Source organism: Lipotes vexillifer, unplaced genomic scaffold, assembly GCF_000442215.2.
Source record: "Lipotes vexillifer unplaced genomic scaffold, Lipotes_vexillifer_v1.1 scaffold8, whole genome shotgun sequence".
In the NCBI taxonomy this organism is placed as follows: domain Eukaryota; kingdom Metazoa; phylum Chordata; class Mammalia; order Artiodactyla; family Lipotidae; genus Lipotes; species Lipotes vexillifer.
In genome coordinates, this window is record NW_006781519.1 from 6,860,780 (window position 1) to 6,868,870 (window position 8,091).

The following is an 8,091-nucleotide window of genomic DNA, read 5'->3' on the forward strand; positions in this document are numbered from 1 at the left end:
GAAAAGCAAGAAATTAGCATATCTCGGTTAATCTGGTAAAATGTTACTGTGGAATTTTGTGCCAATATTTTTACATATAGAGCTTTCAGATACCAAAGATTTAAATTAGGCAAAAATGGGATAAGTACTATTCCCACTAAATCACGCCATTATAAAATATCTGATACAGTCAGTTGAGGATCCAGAAAACTGGGCTGTTGTCATTAAATAATATCATTTATACTTTGTTCCAAGATTTTAGCCTTTTGTGGTTGGAATTAAATTTGGCATTTAAGAGGTCTTTTATTTCGGTCAATCCACAACAGAACATCCTCATGTACTACTCTGATGAAGCCTGAAATCAGTCTCTGGTTTGTTCTCATCAAAAGCAGAGCATTAGAAGAGGGTGAACGTCTACTGAGAAGAAAGTAAGAAGGTGAGAGATTCCACGGAGGAAAAAAAGAGCTCGTCGATGTTGACCTCAAATGCAAAACTGCAGGAAATAAAGAAAAATGTATGTGAACATGAAGAAAAGTTGCTTCTACAGCCTAAATGTCCATCGACAGAAGAATGGATAAAGAAGATATGCTCTATCTATCATCTATCTATCTATCCACACACAATGGAGTACTACTCAGCCATAAAAAGAATGAAATTTTGCCATTTGCAGCAACATGGATGGACCTAGAGATTATCATACTAAGTCAGTCAGAAAGAGAAAGACAAATACCATACGATATCACTTATATGTGGAATCTAACATATGATACAAATGAACTTATTTCCAAAACAGAAACAGACTCACAGACATAGAAAACAAAGGTATGGTTACCAAAGGGGGAAGGGGGTGGGGGAGAGGTAAATTAGGACTTTGGGATTAGCAGATACAAACTACTATATATAAAACAGATAAACAACAAGGTCCTACTGTACAGCACGGGGAACTATATTCAATATCCTGTAATAAACCATAATGGAAAAGAATGAGAAAAAGAATGAATATATATATATATATATATATATATATATACTTTTCTTCTTTGTTTTTACTTGAAGCGTAGGCGATTTGCAGTGTTGTGTTTGTTTCTGGTGTACAGCAAAGTGATTCAGATATATATATATATATATATATATATATATATATATATATATATGTATGTATCTGAATCACTTTGCTGTACACCAGAAACTAACACAACACTGCAAATCGCCTACGCTTCAAGTAAAAACAAAGAAGAAAAGTTGCTTCCCAAATCTGTGGTTATGTCTCTGTTGTATTTACATCCTCAGAGCCATTAGAGGGAAATCACCCACGCCAAAGTTGCTTTCTCTTAATCTTAAGGAACAAGAGATTAAATAAACAAAAAGGGGAAAACTTAGCAATTTTTGGTTTGAAATTTGAAAGAAAAAATCAGCACCCAAGCATCCCTGAACATCCACCACAGGGAGGCGCTGCAGAGGGCCCAGCCCAGTACACTGCTTGGTGGTAGGGTCTTTAGCCTGCAACTCAGTCCAACTGTGTAGTTGTTACTCTTATCTGCCACCATTGACGGAATGCTTCCTGTGTATCAGCCATCCAGAGGCAGTGGAGTAAGTGCCAAAAGCCAGAGCCAGTCTGCCTGGTGGTGTGACTTCACCTCTCTGTGATTCCCCTTCCTCGTCTCTAAACGGAAATCATAAGCACCTAACTCATAGAGCGTTATGCACAGTAAACTAGATAACATAAGGACTTACAAGAGTGCTTGGCGTTTAGTAAATGCACAAAGCTACGATTTACTGTTAGGTGCTAATCGCTTTACATGCATGATCCCATGACCTAGGGGCTGTCATGACCCCTATTTTATGGATGTAGAAAATGTGGCTAAGACAACCAAAGAACTTGGCCAAGGTCTACTGTCATCATGAAGTGGCGGGGCCAGGCTGACTCCAAAGCGGGTTTCTTCCACCTTACATGACCCCTCTAGATCTTAAATGGAACATACAGGGTTAGAGAGGGCAGAGAACCATATAATACATTTGAAAGAAGCTCTCCAACCACAACAAAAAAGGGCTGAAACGAATCGCTTTGGCTTTAAGGGTAAACTTCGGTTACCCGGAAAATTCACACTGATGTTCTGGTCACCTGGATGATTGATGCCAGGTAAATAAAGTGTCATAGGATTTACCTTCCTGCCAAGATGCTTAGCTGTGGGGTTGACTGGCTTAAGGACTGTTTAAGGAAATATCGCTGCTTGCTTGTCACTCTGGCAGGCTGTGGGTACATATAAAATTACCATTAAGATTCTGGAGGGCCTTAAGTCACTTACTGAGGCCAATCTCCATAAAGTTCATTTAACGCTTAGCAGTTCCTTCGACCCTATTCCAAATCCCAACCAAACCTATCTGAGGGAAGGGAGAACCTATTAAGCACAGTACTTGGGTCAAGTCAGTCGTGCTCAGACCTCTCTCCAACCCCACGCCCTGCAACTGGGCTGTTACCAGGGACTGCTAACCACCCCTGTAGTGGACAGACCTCAATATTCGGAACTCGGTCCCCTTCTTATCTGCCCCCTCAGCCTCTCAGAGGCCAAGTTCAGGCCTCTCTCTGTGCTTGGCCATACCTGTGTCACCTTAGGAAGATAAAGCAAACAGGAAATAAAAGGAGATTATCAAGATTTTTAGTTCCTGACTTAGGACACAACAAATAGATTTTTGTCTAAATCAGACTCTTAGGATGCAAGGAGTGTTGTGGAGATGGGAACATTTTATTTCCTGCCATAAAAAGAAATCTCTTTTCATTTATGACACAATGAAGTCAATAAAGAAAGGGCTTCATTATAGTCAAAAGACCAATGAATCTCCTTTGGAGATAATCTCTGTATAAATAAAATATGCCAACAAGGTTGGTTTAATCCCAAGGGTTTTAAACTGCATGTTTAAAACCCCTTTATGTGCTGGCACCCTGCTGAAGCCAGTGACCTTCAAATTATTAAGATGTATCTTAACTGCGGGAAAGGCATGAATCATTTCTGGATTTCTAAGCTACTGGTTAGCAGCAACATTTTGTTTTGTAATGCTCTTATTAGAAAGTTAGATTTTCTAATATCCAGAAAAAAAGCATTTATAAGCACATTTGTGTTTGACAACATGCACATTTGGAAAAGCCCTTTCAACAGGCTCTATGAATGGGCTAATTTCATGACCTGAGTTCTGGCTTTAAAAAGCTATATATAACGAAAATCTAAAAGAATAAGTGGCACAATATGGTGAATATAATTTGTAGATGACATATTGTATGTAAGGCTTCATTCATTACTACAGCAAAAATCTTATTCAAGCTTATTGTTTCAAAAGAATATCCCAAAGTGGGAAACACTAGATTTTGTAAAATACTTGTAGATGCTAAGAATAATATGGATCTTAAAGGACAGAAACTTGTGACTGCTTCAATATCTTAGAAGACAGAACGCTAGAAGGGGGCTGATAGCTAGGTTATTACATTCAATTACTCTTTATCCTCCCACAGTAACCATGGGAGACCAGTAAGCAGGGAACATTTGATTTTGAAAACCCACTGGTGAAAAATATTGAGTCAAAGCCTGAAGTCCCTCCTTTCATTCTCCTGAAGAAGTCACAATTTAACGTAACTGGAAGAAAATCCCCCCCTTTTCTCACGCATCATACGTGGAGCAGGTACCACAATTTAAACATTTCCTAATAAAAGAATTGATGTCACCTCTCTAGTGAGTGGAACTTAACCTCAAAAGCACCTCTTTCCTGTTGGATAATAATACTTTTGCGTGTGGAGTTCCTTCTCATGTGGCGGGATCACTAACCTTAGCCACCACACTGGCTTTACAATTTCCACATTTTACAGAGATGTAGGTGAGACCAGGAAAAAAAAAATGTCTTCATTCTCACACCACTGTCTTTGCCGGTTAAACCAGAGCATCCTGAAGATTCGAAATTCCTAAATTTCAGCTAGAGTCAGTAAAACTGATAACTCAAAATTCCTCAAAAATTCCTACAGACCGCTGTCTCCAAGAGATGAGTATCGAAAGGTCAGCAAAAGGTTAGCAAAGCTTTCCTTAACGTTCCGTTTATTTTACAATACTTTTTAAAAGTCAGTGTAACTCATTGACTTCACTTATGCTTTGGGATTTCAAGACCAGGGCTGTTTATTTGTGAATTTAGGCCTCAGCAGAATCATCCCAAAGTTGGTGATTTAGTGTCTAAATTTATTCAACATTCAACACGTTTGTGAGTTGCTCCTCAAGGCACTTAAATCACACAGACCTACTTTTGCATAGGGAACGGAGATATTCGTGGTGGCATGGGGGAGGAGTCTTTTTCTTAGGAAAGAAGAGACTAAATGACTAGGAAACAAAGGTAAGAGGAGAGATTTTTTTTTTTGCTATGGAGGAAACTTCAACAGAAGAATGACGAAAACTCTCTCATGGAGGATGAAAGAGAACTGAATGGAAAAACAAGTGGTCAGTGCTAGTGAAAGAAGAAGAAAATGATAAAGAACAGCCACTCAGAAACAATTTAAAAGAACAGTCACAGGTATTTGAAAACGTCTTGATTTAATGAAGCAAAATCCAAATGAGGAGGCTGAAGTCTTGAGGTATCAGGACTGTCAGAGCAGCATGACAAGAGGTGGCAGAGACATTTCTAAGCATCTGGACTTTGAAGTCACACAAAGATTCCAATGCTAGCTCCACCATTTGTCCACGTAACCTCAGGGAAATTAAATGATGTCTCTGAGCCTCAGTTTCTTCATCTGTGAAATGGGAATACTGATTGCGCCTGTTTCCCTAAGGTTGTAGTGAAAAATGAAGCACGTAGTTTAAATCAATAAATGCTCGATAAGTATTACATGACGATGATGATGTTTTCTAAAAAAGGTTAAGCGTAAAGTAAGTTCGAGGATCAGAGTATATTACACATTTTACAATGATGACCTAGGAATTCTATTTTGCAACAGTTCAGTACCTGAATTTTCAGTCTCACCCCGTTGCCCACATTTTAAATCTATATAATGGTTCAGTTTACTGGTCGTTGTCTGGAAATATCTTTTTTAAAAAATCAGTCACAGCACATGAGGGGTTCAAGCGATAAGTTGATACATCTAGGGCTCAGTAGTCTTCCTTATTAGGTTTTGAACAAAGATGAAATATAAGTGAGATCCAGTGGGCAGAATAAGTATTCCACGTAAGCTCTATAAATATCCTCCTGTTTTTAAGACACAAAAACAATTAGATAATTCTTAAGGTCACTCATTTTAAATGATCCCAAGGAGGTCTCCAAGAAAGAAAAATTGTGCTGAAACCTTTAATAGAGTGAAAAAAACGTGTGATTTCAAAAAAAAAAAAATCGTGTTTTCCTTATATTGATTTTTCCTATGCAAGACACAGGTGCACTGTAATAACTGGAAGAAACCTTAATAAATACAATCATGGATTTTGTTACAGTAAAATTACAAACTGCTTCATAAATTTAACGATTAAACAGGGCTGTGTACTTTTGTTTAAGAAAAATAAGAGATTGTGATCAAGTTGAAAGATTTTTAAAGAAAGGTCATGTAGGGTAACTCCTTCCCAGTTAAGGGTGAAATAAGTTTTCTGTCTAGGCATGCCCCTAGTGAAGGCTATTGCTGTCTATTAAAACCTGAGAAAACAGTGAAAGAGCAGCCTCACTTTTGGTTTCGGCAGGTAAGTCCTTTCACGCCACGCTGCATTACAGCATTTAAAGTAATTCATTTTCACAAACGTGTTACAACTCATCAAGGATGCACCTACTTAATGCCAAGGGAGACCCAACTGGATGCAATGGATTTCTCAGTCAATGGAGAATCTGAAGACATTCTTCCTTCCATGTACTTCTACCACCAGTGAGTAAGAATCAGGAGAAACTCACATTTGAAAGGAATGTCTTTGGGTTGTGAGTATTTAGTAACTTGGTGATTAAACAGCCTGCTGGGAAATGAAGCAGAGAACATTCAAAAGCATTTCTGGTCCAAGACAGCTACTGAGAGGTGTGGCAAGGCAGGCACGACTGATGGCATTTTCTGAGGATTCCGGGGAACTGAAGTCCTAAAGTCCAAGCCCAAGAGCATGGCGAGGTCGGCTGCACCCAGTAGATGTGGATCAGCGTTTGGGACAGTCTTAACCTGGGGACCGTGCAAATGCTTGCTCTCCATGGCTGCCGGGTTGAGCGATATCATGATTTGGGAAGGAAAGCTTCCACAGCTGACACTTCTGGCTTCCTTTAAGCTTTCCAGAGTGTTTTGACACATACCATCTTATTTGATCTTTTTTTAAAAATTAATTAATTAATTTATTTTTGGCTGCTCTGGGTCTTCATTGCTGCATGCAGGCTTCTCACTGCGGTGTTTCTCTTGTTGCGGAGCATGGGCTCTAGGCGCGCAGGCTTCAGCAGTTGTGGCACGCGGGCTCAGCAGCTGTGGCTCGCAGGCTCTAGAGCACAGGCTCAGTAGTTGTGGCGCACGGGCTTAGTTGCTCCGCCGCCTGTGCGATCTTCCCAGACCAGGGCTCGAACCCGTGTCCCCCGCATTGGCAGACGGATTCTTAACCACTGCGCCGCCAGGGAAGCCCCTTATTTGATCTTTAACACCGCGTCGTTTACAAGTAGGGCAGATACCCTGCTCACTTTGCAGATTCTGGAAACTAAGGCTCAGAGAGGTCAAGGCAGTGACCAAAGGTTTCATGGCGGAGGCAGGGCAAAATCCTTGGTGTTCTGATTCCCCATCCAGGGGGAAAAGAAACTGAAAACTGAAAGACAGCCCAAGAAGTATCTCACCATTTAACCTTTGAAAATGGATTTCAATTGCCCAGCTACCCAACAGCTGTGTCTGTCAGCTGAATCAATTCAGAGGAGAGAGTCTCCCAGGCATTTTCCAGGGGGCAACAGATACTCTAGGTGATGCAAGAGGAAACTGATTATGCACAGCTGCTGTGCAAATCTGGCAGATTCAACAAAACTTATTCCCTGAGGATGGCGGGCTGATTCCTGTCTGCCACCTCTCAAAGGCAAGCGCGCAGTCCCCTCCACCAACGATAAAGGCCAAGGGTCACTAGAGAAGAATGAACGTAACACAAAACCTATCCCATCTGTATGGGAATCATTCAGCGGCCACAAAATGATCCAGTAGGGTACCTACCCAGACACTTTTCTGCTATCGCTCTCTTTTCTGTGTGGCAAGCTTCAGTGAGAGAAGCTGACCAGAATGGAGAGAACATGGCCAATTCCAGCAATATCTAATGACTTAACACATAGAGACGTAATGGGCCAAGTTAAGTCCCCAACCGTAACTGCACCGAGAGAAGATGAGGAAACAACAGCATTCCTTCTGGGCACTCAGAGAAGGGCTGCACCTCTGAGCTTCACAGCTATGATCCTTTAAGAACCCTAAGGAAGATTTGCTGGTATTTATCGTTCATTCATTCTTTCATTCATTCAGAGAGTCTGAGAAGGCCTACTACATGCCAGGTATTATTCTAGCACTAAGGAGACATCCACCTGCCTTTAGGAAGCTCTCATTGTAGTCGGGGGGAGACCATAAACAAACAAGTAAAATATATGGTATATTAGAGGATGAAGAAAACCATTCTGGAGAATGAGGCAGACAAGTGGGCTGTGCGGGTATGTGGGAGGTGGCACTTAATAAAAGTAGTGCCTCTGCTTACAAAAGAATAATGTCAAGAGGATGAATGTATAAGATATCTGAAGAGAGGTACTTACAAGTACAGAATGCAAGCCAGAGGAAGAGAGTTCAATCCTGGCAAAATGGAAGGGGACGCAAAATAAAAATAGTGGGAGACATCTTCAAATCCCTCATGCCATCTATCACAGCAAACCCGCTGCTGAACTTCTAACGTCCACGGCATTTGTTAGGAATTACTAGTGTCCTCCACCAATCCCTATATCCCTAACAGTAACTGAGTGTTTCCTGTTTGTACCAAGGACAAATGAAACAGACACCAGATCAAGAACATCTCCCTAGATCTCCACACAAACAGCCTAAGAACCCAAACTTCCGACACTACGGTAATCAATATTCTCATAGTAAGGAATCTTAGTAGAAATCTTAAAAAAAAAAAAAAAAAAAAC

General features: G+C 40.6%; 1 protein-coding gene across 1 annotated transcript in view; it reads right to left on the bottom strand.

Moving 5' to 3' along the window:
• The window catches only part of PTPRG (protein tyrosine phosphatase receptor type G), a 313,959-nt gene that overhangs the window by 45,819 nt on the left and 260,049 nt on the right, over positions 1-8,091 (bottom strand). The window lies entirely within an intron of this gene.